We start from the raw sequence: 14,677 nt of genomic DNA on the forward strand, positions 1-14,677 counted from the left end.
ATTTTACCTGATTTTTTTTAATCTAAAAATTCTGAAATTTTACAATTTTTCGCGTAACTAAAAATACACGTGAATTTGGTGGGGAAGAGGATAATTTTGAATATCACCAGATGTCACCAAAGGGGTGGGTGTTGGTATCCATAATATATAAAAAATGAATCACATGATTAATGGAGCACTCTTACAATAGTCCCTCATAGGTTTTACGAAATCAATTATTCTATGGTAAACTAAACAATTTGACTAAAACCCTTTATTATTGGACCAATTTATTATCAACTCATCTTAACAAAGACAATTTGCACCAAACAAGATCTAAATGTTCAGATTTTTTATTTAATGCTACCAAATTATATTTAATTTTAACGCTTGTCTTACTAATCTAATCTTATTTTTGCATTATCATCAGCAGACAATAAAAAAGTCTGTAATCACACAAGTTTTAAAAAATATGTATAGGTTGCTTTAGCGGTACAAAATGAGATTATATACAAAATATGATTTTTAATCTCTCTTTAAAGTAGTTTAAAAGCAGTCCGGCTTTAAGCTCGTAATAACAAGTTCTTTGCAGGATTTTGCGCTTGAAAGTTTCAGATAAGATGTAAGTTTTTATGTTTGTATAAATGATATATATATATATATATATATATACATCTATATATATATATATATATATTTATATATATATATTTATATATAAAATCATTGCGCATGCTTACAGTATATTAGTTACAACCCCCCTCTTTATACAGATCGATCGTGAGATATTGTATATATACATAAATATAACTATATATGTTTGTACACCCTTATTTATATGGGTTTAAAAAACAAAAACTACTTTATATTGCTATAGTTTTTAAATTACATCTGTCCCAGCAAATTAGAAAAACATGTTCTATGCGCCACGTTAGCAATGACATGATTTGATATAAAATTTATTGCGATTTGAAACATCGTTATCATTTTTTTAAAATTTTCATTAACTAGATATATAAATTCATATGATAGAAGATATAAAATAGATATAAAAAATCAAAAGATGGATGATTATATAAAATAGATTTAGAAGCAGTATTTAAATTTATCGTTAAGGGTTTAAGTTGATGTGTCTCCTATATCAAAAAATTGGAAATACACCTTTTAATTAAATAATTCAAATAAAAGTCAATAATGGTGTTATGAAATTAAACCTTTTGGTGTATAGTTTTATTTTTTATTTTTTTTACTTTTCTGTACATTGATTTATTAACACACAAAGGAAAAATTATTGTTAACCAAATAAAAATATTTTTAAAAATTTTCATAGCTACAAAATCCTTCAAAGTCACTAAAATCATTTTAGAGGGCACTAAAATACACGTGATGTTAGTTGGGAAAGGGAGCTAATTTTAAAAAAATTAAATTAATCACGTGATTCGATTTCTAAGAATTTTTGAAATTACCCCGAGTAATCACGTGATAAAATTTTAAGAATTTTTTAAATTACTCCCCTCCCCAAATATAACATCACGTGTATTTTTAGTACCCTAAAATACACGTGAAAAAAGTTTTAGTGACTATAAAGATTTAACTTTTAAAATTATTTATTTAATATTTAATAATGATATTTATTAACTATGTATTAACATAAATAAATAAAAAAACGATTCGTTATTTGTATGTTGAATCAACACTCAACCTAAATTATTTGATACAAAAACAATTTTAATCTTTGGGGCGTCCATTAATCACGTGAGGTTTTAAGGGGGGGGGGGGTTGACAAAAATCACGAAAATATCACGTCGGGGAGGGAGGGTATAGTAAAATATCACGTGTATTTATTTTTAACTATTTTTTTTTTAAATAATTCAAACATTTAAAAAAAAAAAAAAAATTTTACAGTTTTCCGCGTAACTAAAAATACACGTGATGTTACAGGGGAAGAGGGGGTGATTTTGAATATCACCATGTATCACCAAGGGGAGGAGGGGGTCCAAAAATTGTTAAAAACTCGCTCACCTGATTAATGAACGCCCCCCTTTGATAAAATTCAATAATAATCTGCACTGATTTGCAATTAACAAATGAATGAAACAAAATCCTTAACATTTTTCGCGAAAAATCCTGATCTACAAATTCGATTTGAGTATGCCAACCCATTTCAAGAATATTACTAGGTAATTATGCTTATTTTTAAAAACGCACTAACTCTGAAATGAAAAAACACAATTCTTGTTGAAAAATCATTTCGATTTTCTCATATTATCATCTTGTCTTAAGGCTAAACACAATTTATTTATGTATATATAAGTAAATATTCTGAAACACGATTCTGATAAAATCACTAAATCTTATTTTAGTAACATTTGTAATCGTGATAATAGACTAATAAAAATTAAAAGGTTATAATATGTTCAGCGACGTTGAAAAGGTTACCACTTTTGCATTGCCTCAAAAATGAGGTTACTTTCATCGAGTCATGAAATATATATTTAGTTGTTTTGAATATGGAAAACTTCCATCAACAGAAGAATATTTTGCTAATAATTCAATACATAACTTAAATATGCAAAAACTAAATTTTATTCTGCAATTCCTATTATATATCATTCCTTCGAGAAAACCACAAAACTTATTGTATTTTCAATATTTTCAAATACTGTATTCCAGTCAATCGTCTTCGAAAATCTCAAATGAATTTCTAAGCAACCCAGCTTTGGACAGAATACTTGGCAAACATCATTTACATTTATTAATTGCATGGGCTCACTCGTGAGTAACTGGTTAGAGCTATGAGATTTGAATCAAAAGTCCCATGTTCTATACTCGACTGCAGCAGCCTGATGTCAAGCAGTAGTAACATCGGTTTTCACGGAATTTAGGTAGCAATATGTTTCGAAGTGAAAATTGCATGGACTCACTCGTGAGTAAGTGGTTATAGCTATGAGATTTGAATCAAAAGTCCTAGGTTCCATACCTGGCAGCAGCAGCCTGATGCCAAGCAGTGGTTACAACGATTTTCACTTCGAATTTAGATAGCAAGAGGATTCGAAGTAAAAATAACCCCTACCTGGCATTGCTGCACCAATAAAATTTGATCAGTATTTCAAAATTTGTAATAATAAAATGTATCACATTGAAATCAAGCAACTATTTGGGTTGCTAATTATAAAAGCGACCTAATTAGTTAAGTTAAATAGTCATTACAATAACTATATAGCTACCTTATGCCTGTGGTTTTCAACCTGTGGGACATGGCAGTCTGATAAATTATAATATCAGTGAAGTATTTATGAAATCGTTTAAAAAATTAAGGGTTGCGCAACATTTTTTATAAGACCGGGGAGAGTTGTGCTAAAAGGTTGGAAAACACTCCCTTAAGTTCTGATTGATGTTCGAATAATAAATAATTGCATAATTTTTATAACGCATAATACTTAATTAGTTTTTCTTATTAAGTATGAACAAGAAGAATAAAAATTATTATTTTTAAAAATTCAACGGTTTGTCCAAATAGACGAACGTGGAGGTCCATTAATCACGTGAGCCATTTCTAAGGATTTTTGGATCCCTCCATCCCCCTTGTCGACATATGGTGATATTAAAAATTAGCCCCTTCCCCCACACAACATCACGTGTATTTACGTAGTATCTAGAAAAAATCTCAATGTTTTTGCTTATTCTTTAAAATTTCGGCTTTTTAAATTGAAGTAAAAAAATAAATGCACTTGATATTTTACTAGATCCTACCCTCCTTAAGGGGCACAACTAGTGTGAAATTTTCAAAAAATCGAATTTTCAATTTTTCCATATATCGATAGGTCATACCTTTAAAAAGAACCAAAATTTTAAACCGATATCTTAAATAGTTTTTAAGTTACAGCCATTTAAAGAGTATATATTTAGTATATAGTATAACGATCATTTATTCTTTAAACGCGTTGTTCTCGAAACATCATTTTCCGAATTTGTTGCAGCAATTACTCAAAAACAAATGATCCGATCACTATCAATTTTTTTTTTACATGTTCTATATATAGTTCTCCGTAAAATAAACTATCGATTTTTTGATAGGATCAAAAATCGAATTTTGGCAGTCCAAAAACGGCCAAAATTTTGGGTATAATTCGACTTATTTTAAAAAATTCCGACATTTTGTCAATTTTTTCTTTATAGTTCATTTTACAGACAATATTATCTAGTTTAACGAGTTTTTTTTTTCAATATTGAATTAGTCAGAATATTTATATTTAACTAATTTCCTTAAACAAATAGCTAAGAAATCATGATAGTGCAATTAGTCCAGTCATTTGGTCGTTTTGCCGGTACAGTACTCCGGGAATTCTGAAAATTATAATCTTATAGATTTCGAGGTGCTCTTTACGAAAATCAACTTTGCCACCTCAAATTTGAACGGCAAGTTGCCGCCATATTGAAAAAATGGCGTCAAAAAACAGCTTTTTTAAAATATCTCATTTTTGGCTTATTCTACGACAAAAGTATCTATGTACGAATTAAACTAGATAAAATTCCCTACAATTCTTTAGAAAACCGTTTTTTGTAAAATTGATAGTTCGAGAGTACGGCCGCCTCAAAGTCTTTGCTGCTCTCGCCGTAGTATCAAATCTCTCCATATATGACAGCACTTTGAACTTGCTGTCAATGAAATCTGTTTTTGACGTCATTTTTCAATATGGCGGCAACTTGCCGTTCAAATTTGAGGTGGCAAAGTTGATTTTCGTAAAGAGCACCTCGAAATCTATAAGATCACCAATTTTCAGAATTCCCGGAGTACTGTACCGGCAACAGCCTTTTTTTGCACCAAATGACTGGACTAAATAGAAAAAACAGTTTCTATAATGCTGATTATCCCAACCTGGCTAATCTGGTTCTGTGACATGTTGTCGTCACCGGCCGTCAGCTGTCGCTGCTGGCGACGCTGCTGCGGTGGTGTCACCTGTCGTTGCTGCACGTGCCTGACAGCGCTATCGCTGCCGTACGCAACCAGGACCTGCTGTTGCTGAGCACTATTCACCACTCTCTGCTGCTGGTAATTCCGCTCGTACTGATACGGAGGCACGACGTTTTGTGGCAATGCCGCTCCGTACTGTTGGGGCAAAATTATATTCTCTCCCTGCTGCGGCAGCGCCAAGTTCCGTTGAGGCGGCAATACTATATTATGCTGCGGCGGCAACGGCAAATTATGTTGCGGCGGTATGATATTATGTTGACCCTGTTGCGGTAACACTAGAGTGCTGGTCCGCTGGTCCAAATATTGAGGAGGCAGGATTGATTGATGCGGATTCAACTCTGGCAATACAACTCCGTGTTCCGGTATAGTCGCTAAACTATGTTGTTGCGGTAGTAGTAGATGATCAATTCCAGGCGGTACCACAATACCGTGTTGCTCAATATTTTGTGACAATACAACAGTCCTTTGATCGACAACACTGCGTCGGTTTGTTGAATGCGGTAATGTTAAATTTCGTTGATCTATATCATGCGGCAAAACCAGACTCTGTTGAGGTAATCCTATATTGTTCTGCAGATCGACAAATTGGGACGGAGCAGGCAAACTGGAGGCATCAAATTGTTGAAGGATGCCACAATCGGTTACGACGCTGGTGCTGGTCACTTGGTCGTATTGGGTCACCACAGTGTGACGCGACTGGTCGGCCACTGGTAGATGTGATGGTGACGGCTGTTGGTGACGCGCCGGTGACACCGCGGGCTGTCGCCGCTTATAAGGTGACGCCGTGTTTAAGGTTTTATTCGAAATTCATGGTCATTTTTTAATTTAAACTCTTCCATTTTAGTAATAAAAAATACTGTGCGCGGTTTGTACTTCATGCAACACTATATTTTAACACTATCTTAATTGATATTAAATAACCGAATAGGATAAATATCACATATGTCTAAATAATAGAGTCTACGAGTAAGAATATATCATAGTTTTGGTTTTTACAACACACTTTTTGATAGTAAAAATGTTAAACTGGAAAGCAGCATCATGAAAGGAACAACCTATACTGAAGAAAAATGCAATTTTGAATTAAACCAAGTTTGAAAAATATTATGATTTATGTAAAAAATCTGGTTTGCCTAATAAAAGATTACAAAAATTACATTACATTAAGGGGGTATTCTAGTGTAGAGCGATGAATTTTAGGTCATTTTTAAAGTGTTATAAAAGAGAGCAATGAATGTTTTTACTGTCTATTTTTTACCACTTGTTTATTAATATTATTAAAATGCAAAACAAAAATAAAAAAATAAAAAAGTTGAAAATTGTAAAAACTCTTGACATTATTTCAGCCCTCCTAGCCATCGGAAATGCAAAACATAAAAAGATTATTAATCTACAATGATGTCGCAATCGTCTCAACTAGCGATGAGTAAAAAGATTTTTTTTTACAAATTGGCGACTGTTGGAAAAAAAAGTGCTTTTTTTACTGTTTTTTGAGATCCTCGAATTTTTTAAAAATAGTAAAAATCGGAATTTGGGGATAATCCTAGTTCAAGCTATAGATAGGTCTTTAAACAAGACTCTCTAAACATTTTAAGTGAATCGGTCGAGTAGAACTCGAGAAATCGTGTCAACAGTACTGAAAAAGCCTGTTCTGAGAAAAACGCATTTAAAGTTTTGCGTGAAGCCAAACCAGTATGGAGAACGAGTCAGGAAAATGCCTATATCTCCGAAAATAATTCAAATTTTCAAAAACCTTTTCGTACCCATATTCTTAGTTAGTTAAACTTTGAAAATATGAAATAAAAAAATCGATTTTTTTGAATTTCTACACTACAATATTTCCTTAAAGAAAAAACGTATATAATACAATTGTCATAAATTGGGTCAAATTGGTCTTAATATGCTTTTTACACAGAAATTATTTTTTGCCATTTTATGAAGTAAAGGTTGAACGAAACAATAATAATAACTGAAATTGATTGAACAGTTAATTATTATAACGTTTTATATAATTTTTCTCATGAAACTAGATATCTTAAAAAACAATGTTGCTTATATACCCTATTTTTTGAACACAGTACTTATTTTATCCCTTATAACATCACTGCACAAAAGCAATCACAAATTTAAATCACAGCACATGAAATTATATTAAAACTATCAACTATACATTTTTAATTTAGAAGTACCTCACATTTTGCGAGCAGGTCACTTACACTAAAACCGTTCACTGAAATTTCGTCGTTCTACAACAACTTCCCAAAAACAAATCTCGTTCTTGACTTTGGCTCGAGGCTTAATATAAGTTATTATTAATTGTGCTTCGTTATTAACAAGAATGTTAATCGTCGTATTCGTAAACAAAAGAATAAATCTGAGGAATTCCAATTCTTTAGTATTGAGCCCGAATGATGTTATGCACCGTACGCTACGCGTGTATTATCGATCGGGAAAGATGGCCGACGAAATAGCGAAAATTACGGAAAACTGGGGGTGGAAAACGCAGAGACAAAATAATACCAGGCGATGCGGATCAGGTGCCAAATAAAATTGTACAAGTTTTTAAACAAATTCACGTTATGATAAATAATCAAGAATTGATATATACAATAATTTTTATAGTATAATTTGAATATAAATTTATTATCCATCTAAACAAAATAATCATTCAAAATATTCAAATAAGATTTGGGTTATATGCTCAAAAACTAGTGGTTTATAATGTTTTTAAATGTGTGCAAATTTTTTGCACATTTAGCTCTGTATCTTCGAAATAGCTGGGCCTGCCTTTGCCAAAAACTAATAACCACTCCTCCCAATCATTACTAATTGAATGTTTTTTAGATCATTCAAATCGGATGCTCCGTTCTCTCAAAAACTCGATTTTTATTTTTTGCCCTCTTTGTTCTTTTTCTCCGTAACTGCTGGACCTGCCTTTACCAAAACTAATCAGCACATCTCCCTATCAATAGAAATCAAATGTTTTTTGAACCATTGAAATCGGTTGATCCGTGTGCCCGAAAACGTAACCAAAAAATTGTATCCATCCATCCATCCATGCATACATACATACATACATACATACATACATACATACATACATACATACACACACACACCCCGTCGGGAGAAGCCAAACTCCTACCGGGCGCGTCCCCAGGTGGCGGATAGGGGGTATCCTAACCGATCGTAAGATCGGCGGATTGGGGCGAAATAAAATAGCCCTCGCGGACCAAATATGGCATCGGAGCTGAGGAGTAACAGCCACCGTCCGTGTATAGCGGAAAAAATTAAAAAACTCCCTTTTGGTTGGTCACACCATCTGACCTAGGGTCACATACGGAAGCGGATGAGGGGACACTGCTCGAAAGAGATGTGTGGATGATCCATATAGCGCACCGTACGTGAAAACTCCCGGCATCAACGTGCCGCACCCACGGGAGCAAGAGGATGCCAATGAAGGAAGAAGGTGCACGGCCGGAGCGGATGTTTTTTTTTTTCCCACTCCAATGGTCACAAGCTCTTACAGTAATGGAGGTAGCTGTAGGGGTGATCACCCCTCCACTTCCCAAGGCACCGCGTTCGGAGACGACCTTTTGCTCTGGAGGACTATTTAAATAGCATGGATAACTATGAAAACCCAAAAAAACAAGAGACAGGTGACGTAATTATGGACGTCGAACACGATGCGGCAAAAGCCGCTATAGTAAAAGGAGGCAAGAAGGTTCCCGGTAATCTTCACCGTGACAGAGTAAACTCTGCACCATCGACTAGATGTCGTCAAACGCCGATGGAGAGACTTGGCTCCAAAATTGACGAGCTAGCGGAGTATGTGAAAGATAGGAACAATGTTCACAGCAGAATAAAGGAGCTAATTAGGTCGATTGATACAGCATATAGCCTGGCATTGAAAGAATATACGGCAACCCCCAAAGCTCTCGCAACGACAGTACAAACTACACAGACCTCTCCCGAGAAAACTATTAAACCGGGTGTAACTCAGACGCCAATTCCTAAGACCCAGGAGCAAAACACAAACAAAAGGTTGCTATCTTCACTTAGTCCCACCTCTGACGTGGAAACGCATCCGCCTAAAAAATCGGCTGTAGAAAATAACTGGACGAAAGTGGTTCGAAAAAGTTCGAAGAAGAAAGGAGCCCGAGATCCGAAAGAAACCTTGGAGGAAACCGAGAAACCGGAAACCGAAAAAATCGATACAAATGATAGTGCTAAGCACAGAAACAACCATCATAGGACAACTCGGAGGAAACATAGAACCAAGGCTGTTCTGGTTCAACCAGCTGAAGGACGAACGTACGCTGACATCCTTAAGGAGATCAAGGAAAAAGTAAACCCGACAGAGACTGGCGTGGACATAAAGTCCATCAAACAGACAAGAAATGGAGGTGTATTACTGGAAATGAGTCCCAAGTCCGAAGATAGTGCAGCCTTTGCAGCTGCGATAAGGGCAGCAACTGAAAACATAGGAACAGTGAAATCACTGACGCCGCTGACGACGATAGAGATTCTTGACCTTGATGGTGTCTCTACCGAAAATGACGTTCGTAAAGCACTCATTCGGGACTTTACGACAAAACTGGAAATACGACGAGTGAACTTGACCAAAGTCACATCAAGAGGACAACGAGCGGCCTTCTGTGAGATAGACGAGGCTAATGCAATCAAAGCCCTAAATGGGGCCCGCATAAGAATTGGGTGGGTTAACTGTCGAATTCGCCCAGTTGTTAAAGTGGCCCGCTGCTTTAGATGCCTCGGTTTCGGACACCAAACGCATAAATGCGGGGGACCAGACAGAAGCAAGTGTTGCTACAAATGCGGCGGGGAAAATCACAAGTCTGTAGACTGCGCGGAAAAGCCAAAATGCTTTTTATGTACAGTAGACAAAGAAGATCGAAACAGCGGGAGCCATGTCGCCGGATCCGGTACCTGTAACGCATTCCGTGTAGCACTTGCCGAAGCCACGAGAGAACAGAAATGACGCGATTTCTACAAGGTAATCTGAACAGATGTGCCTTGGCGCAGAATCTACTGCGCCAACGTGTATTTGAAGATAAGATCGATATCTGCCTTATCTGCGAGCAATATATGAATATTCAGAATAAAACATGGTTCGCAGATAAATCTGGCACGGCAGCAATATGGATCACAAACTCAAAGAAGATCACCGTCAATGACAACGGAAGCGGCGAGGGTTTCGTCTGGATCAAGACTCCCACGACCTACTGTGTAAGCGTCTACCTCTCACCAAATGAAGGGATCAGCGTATTTCGCCAGAAAATGGCAAGCATAGAAGACACTCTCGGCAATTTTGACGGAGAAGTCATTATAGCTGGGGATTTCAACGCGAAATCGGCAGAATGGGGCGCCGAATACTCGGACACTAGAGGAAATGACGTGGCAGACTTTTCTGCAAGATTAGACCTTACTGTGTTAAATACTGGGAGTATTACAACCTTTAGAAGGCCAGGGTATCAGGAATCTATTCTCGACATTACGTTTGCCACTCCAAGGACGGCGAACATGATTGGAGACTGGACTGTATCTGAAGAGTATAGTGGCAGTGATCATCAACATGTGACATTTAGTATTGGATCCGGTCCGACTCGACCAAGCAACTCTTGCAAACGAAGGTGGAATGCCAAGAAGCTTGACCAGGAAGCGTTGCGAGCAGCCCTCGAGCAAAACGCATCTACTCTTCAAGCGGATCCAAAACTAAATACCCGCAGAGAAACGGAAGAAACGGTATTTAAAACTATGAACGCTATTGTCACCTCATGTAACGCCTCTATGCCACGACCAAAAAATCAGGGTGTGCACTGTCCAGCATATTGGTGGTCATCAGAGATAGCAGAACTACGGAAAAAATGCCACGCATTACGTCGCCGCGCCACAAGAGCTGCAAAACGCTCCCCCTACCAAGATTTGTATACAAACGAATACAAACAGGCAAAAAAGAGCCTAAATAAAGCCATAAAATCAGCTAAAGCCGGGTTGTGGAAGGAAATCTGCAATGACCTTGACAAAGATCTCTGGGGCAAAGCCTATCAAATCGTTACAAAACGACTTGGTAGAGCTTTACCAGAAGCACCGAAATCTCCTGCTCTGATGAATTCTATCGTAGCGGAACTATTCCCTAAACATCCGCCACGGAAAAGGAGACAATACGTGGAAAACAGTGAAACTACGCCCTTCACTGTCAAGGAACTCCAAGATGCGGCAAAAACCATAAAAACTGGCAAAGCACCAGGCCCTGATGGCATTCCAGCCTCAGTGATCAAGATTGTAGCCTTGGAATTTCCGTATATTCTTCTGAACGCATACAATGCCTGTCTGGCGACCGGCACCTTTCCTACGGTCTGGAAGCGGCAAAGATTGGTCCTAATAGACAAAGGTAAGGGAACCCCTGTAAAGCCATCGTCGTTTCGACCACTCTGCATGTTAGACATCGCCGGCAAACTGCTTGAGAAACTTATTCAATGCAGACTGCGCAACGACATTGAATGCGCCGGAGGTTTTGCTAAGAACCAACACGGATTTCAAAAAGGACGATCGACGATCGGCGCGATTCGGAAGGTAACGGAAACAGCAAGAGAAGCATGGCGGGGTAGTCTTAAAGCTCGTAAAGTGTGTCTCCTTCTCACATTCGACGTTAAAAACGCGTTTAACAGTGCGAATTGGGAGGATATTTTACACGCACTAGAGCATAATTTTGACGTAAAGCCAGAAAATCTAGGACTAATAGACGACTACCTCGATGGGAGAAAGTTGATAGTGGAAACGACGGAAGGTCATCAAGAACACGAGGTTACAGCTGGGGTACCTCAAGGCTCAATCTTAGGAGCCGATTTGTGGAACGCTGTCTACGACGAGCTCCTGGAGATTCCCTTGCCGAAGCAGGTGGAACTCACGGGTTTTGCGGACGACGTCGCAGCCACAATCGTAGTGGACAGCATTGAGGAAGCTGAACTACTCGTTCGAGAGACCGTCGACACCATAGAGACCTGGCTTGAGAAACACCACCTAAAACTCGCCAAACAAAAGACGGAGATGGTTGTCTTGACCCGACAAAAATGGTTTCCAAAACCATTCACCGTAGACCTAGGAGAGACAACTTTGACGTCGACAAGGGCCTTGCGCTATCTGGGAGTAATGATAGATGAGAAGCTATCCTTCCGTGAGCATCTCGATAGTGCATGCATAAAAGCTAGCAAGACGGTATCCAACTTGTCAAGGATTATGGCTAACTGCATGGGACCACAAACCCGAAAACGACGAGTCCTGCTTGAGGTAGTCCATTCTGTACTGCTTTACGGAACAGAGATATGGGCGGATATCCTCAAGCAAAAGACTTATCGGCGCAAAATAGCGGCAGTGCAAAGAAGAGGAGCTCTGAGAGTTACCTGTGCCTATCGCACAGTCTCAGAAGCAGCCGTGCTGGTAATAGCAGGAGCCACACCGATTGACTTGCTAGCTTTCGAGAGAGTGAAACTCTACGACGCTAAATTAGGTGGTGACGATTCCAGAGAAACAAGGTCGAGAATTAAAAATGAAACGATACAAGAGTGGCAAAATCGGTGGACGTCAGGAGAGACGGGCAGATGGACGGCGCGTCTGATTCCGGACATTAGCGTCTGGCTCTCTCGACAATACGGGGACACAGATTTCTTTCTAACCCAGCTACTGACAGGACATGGACAGTTCAATGCCTATCTTTTTAAGATGGGATTGCATAGCACGCCAATGTGCAAATACTGTCCATATAAAATAGATGACGCTGAGCACACGTTCTTTGAATGTCCTAGGTGGAAGGATTATCGAAACAACGCCGAGCACATTATAGGCACCAGGCTTACCCCCTCAAGTCTTGTGACCTACATGATGAAACAAGAAGAAAACTGGTCAGCTGTAGCAGCTTATGCACAGCATCTTTTGAAGGCTAAAACCGGAGAAAGGGACCAGTAGTCGTAAACAGGCGTCGCAAGGCGCAGCACGGACTGGATTGATGTAATGCTAACGCGGTTCCAATCCAGTCCTCCCCGTACCATCTGCGGGGAGAGGGGAGAGGAGTGTTTTTTTTAGTGGGTAAAAATCTCCACACGGCCGTCCATCTTTGTCTGCTGTAGGATGGACAGCGGAGTATCAACGATGGCGGTGTCTTATGAAGATTTTTTTTCGCACCTCAATAAAAAAAAAAAAAAAAAAAAAAAAAAAAAAAAAAAAGCATACACACACACACACATCCACTTTTTCTGGGGTATGCCGAAATGTTCAGAAACCTTCAGAACGTCGAGAAATGCAAAAATTTTCAATTTCGATTTCTGGACGATTACAATAACTTACCCTACGGGAAGTTAATAACTAGTCTAATAGTGATATCACATAAAAGTGATAGTTCTTTTGTTAGAAATGCATAGAGACGCATAGAAACAATTCTGTTGAAATTTTATATATTCAACATACAAATACCATTTATATAATAAAAATAAAGGAAGAGTAAAATGATTTTTAATTCCATTCAATAACGGCAAAATTGTTCAATAATGTTAGGGGTCGTCCAATAATCGAGTATGCCTCCCTTGCAAGAGCCACAGATTGGATATCACCATCATTAACCAGTTTATTGTGGATCGTCAGAATCGGGGTAAAATGTTGTTTTAAGGTAAAATTCGCCTTTGGTACTATTTATTTTATTCAAACATAGCCTCAAAATATTCCAAATATCTTAAAATTTGAGAGTATGTTTTGTCTTTTTTTTTTAATTTCAAAATTGCAGCCTCATGGGCCAATGGTCATTTGGATTATACGCATGAGGAGTATATTCTTCAATCTCAGGTAACTAATCACATGATCGCTTTTTAAGGATTTTTGGACCACCCTTCCCCTTAGTGAATATTTAATATCATCCCCCTCCTCAACGCAACTTCACGCGTGTTTTGAGAAAATGGTTACATTTTGAACTTTTAAATTTCTAAATGCAGTTAAAAAACTAAATTAATGTGATAATCTTACTCCCCTTTTGTAATATTTCGTAATTTGTCAAATCCTTTCCGCCTTTTTCAACCTCACGTGATTAATAAACAGCCTGTTTATTTATCAATGGTTTTATTTTTTGTTTAATTACGATTTATATATTACGAGGACATTTAGTAAGTTTTTGATTTTATTAGTGTATGTCTTGTTTGGAAGACATTACCAAATATAATTGTCCTAGTTGTGACTTATTAGGACTATAGAAAAAGTAATTTTGACTTCATTTTTTATGCAGTAGTTTTTTTCACTTGAGATCATATTTTTGAGGACTATGATCTGAAGTGAAAACATGATATACTGCTTGATACGGAGCTGACCCGAAGCTAAGGGTAGGTAGCCCAAGTTTGTACCATAACACCACGGCTGATTCATTAATACACAAATTGATATTTTTTTGGGATAAAATCAAGTTAGATATTAGTTACTGAAGTTACTTAATATTGAGTTGATCAATAAATATTTATAATATAAAAAGTGTTAATATTTGGCATCACAGTCGAAGCTAGAAATATTAGTAATACCCAGGATTTCTATAATTTTAATCATTTTCACAGTATTTAGAAATCTGCACATGCAAATAATAAATAAATCACATTGTAATTTATTATAAATTGCATATTTTAATAACAAATCAACGAACCCAATAGGAATACAAACTGGCTGACTTTTTAA

At 37.2% G+C, this 14,677-nt stretch overlaps 1 protein-coding gene across 2 annotated transcripts in view; it reads right to left on the bottom strand.

The window, feature by feature from the left end:
* The window catches only part of LOC113382757 (transmembrane protein 47-like), a 47,538-nt gene that overhangs the window by 8,858 nt on the left and 24,003 nt on the right, over positions 1 to 14,677 (bottom strand). The window lies entirely within an intron of this gene.

The sequence above is a fragment of the Ctenocephalides felis genome, unplaced genomic scaffold (genome assembly GCF_003426905.1).
Source record: "Ctenocephalides felis isolate EL2017-DRISC unplaced genomic scaffold, ASM342690v1 CF-g0.4_SCAFFOLD_03570, whole genome shotgun sequence".
Lineage (NCBI taxonomy): Eukaryota > Metazoa > Arthropoda > Insecta > Siphonaptera > Pulicidae > Ctenocephalides > Ctenocephalides felis.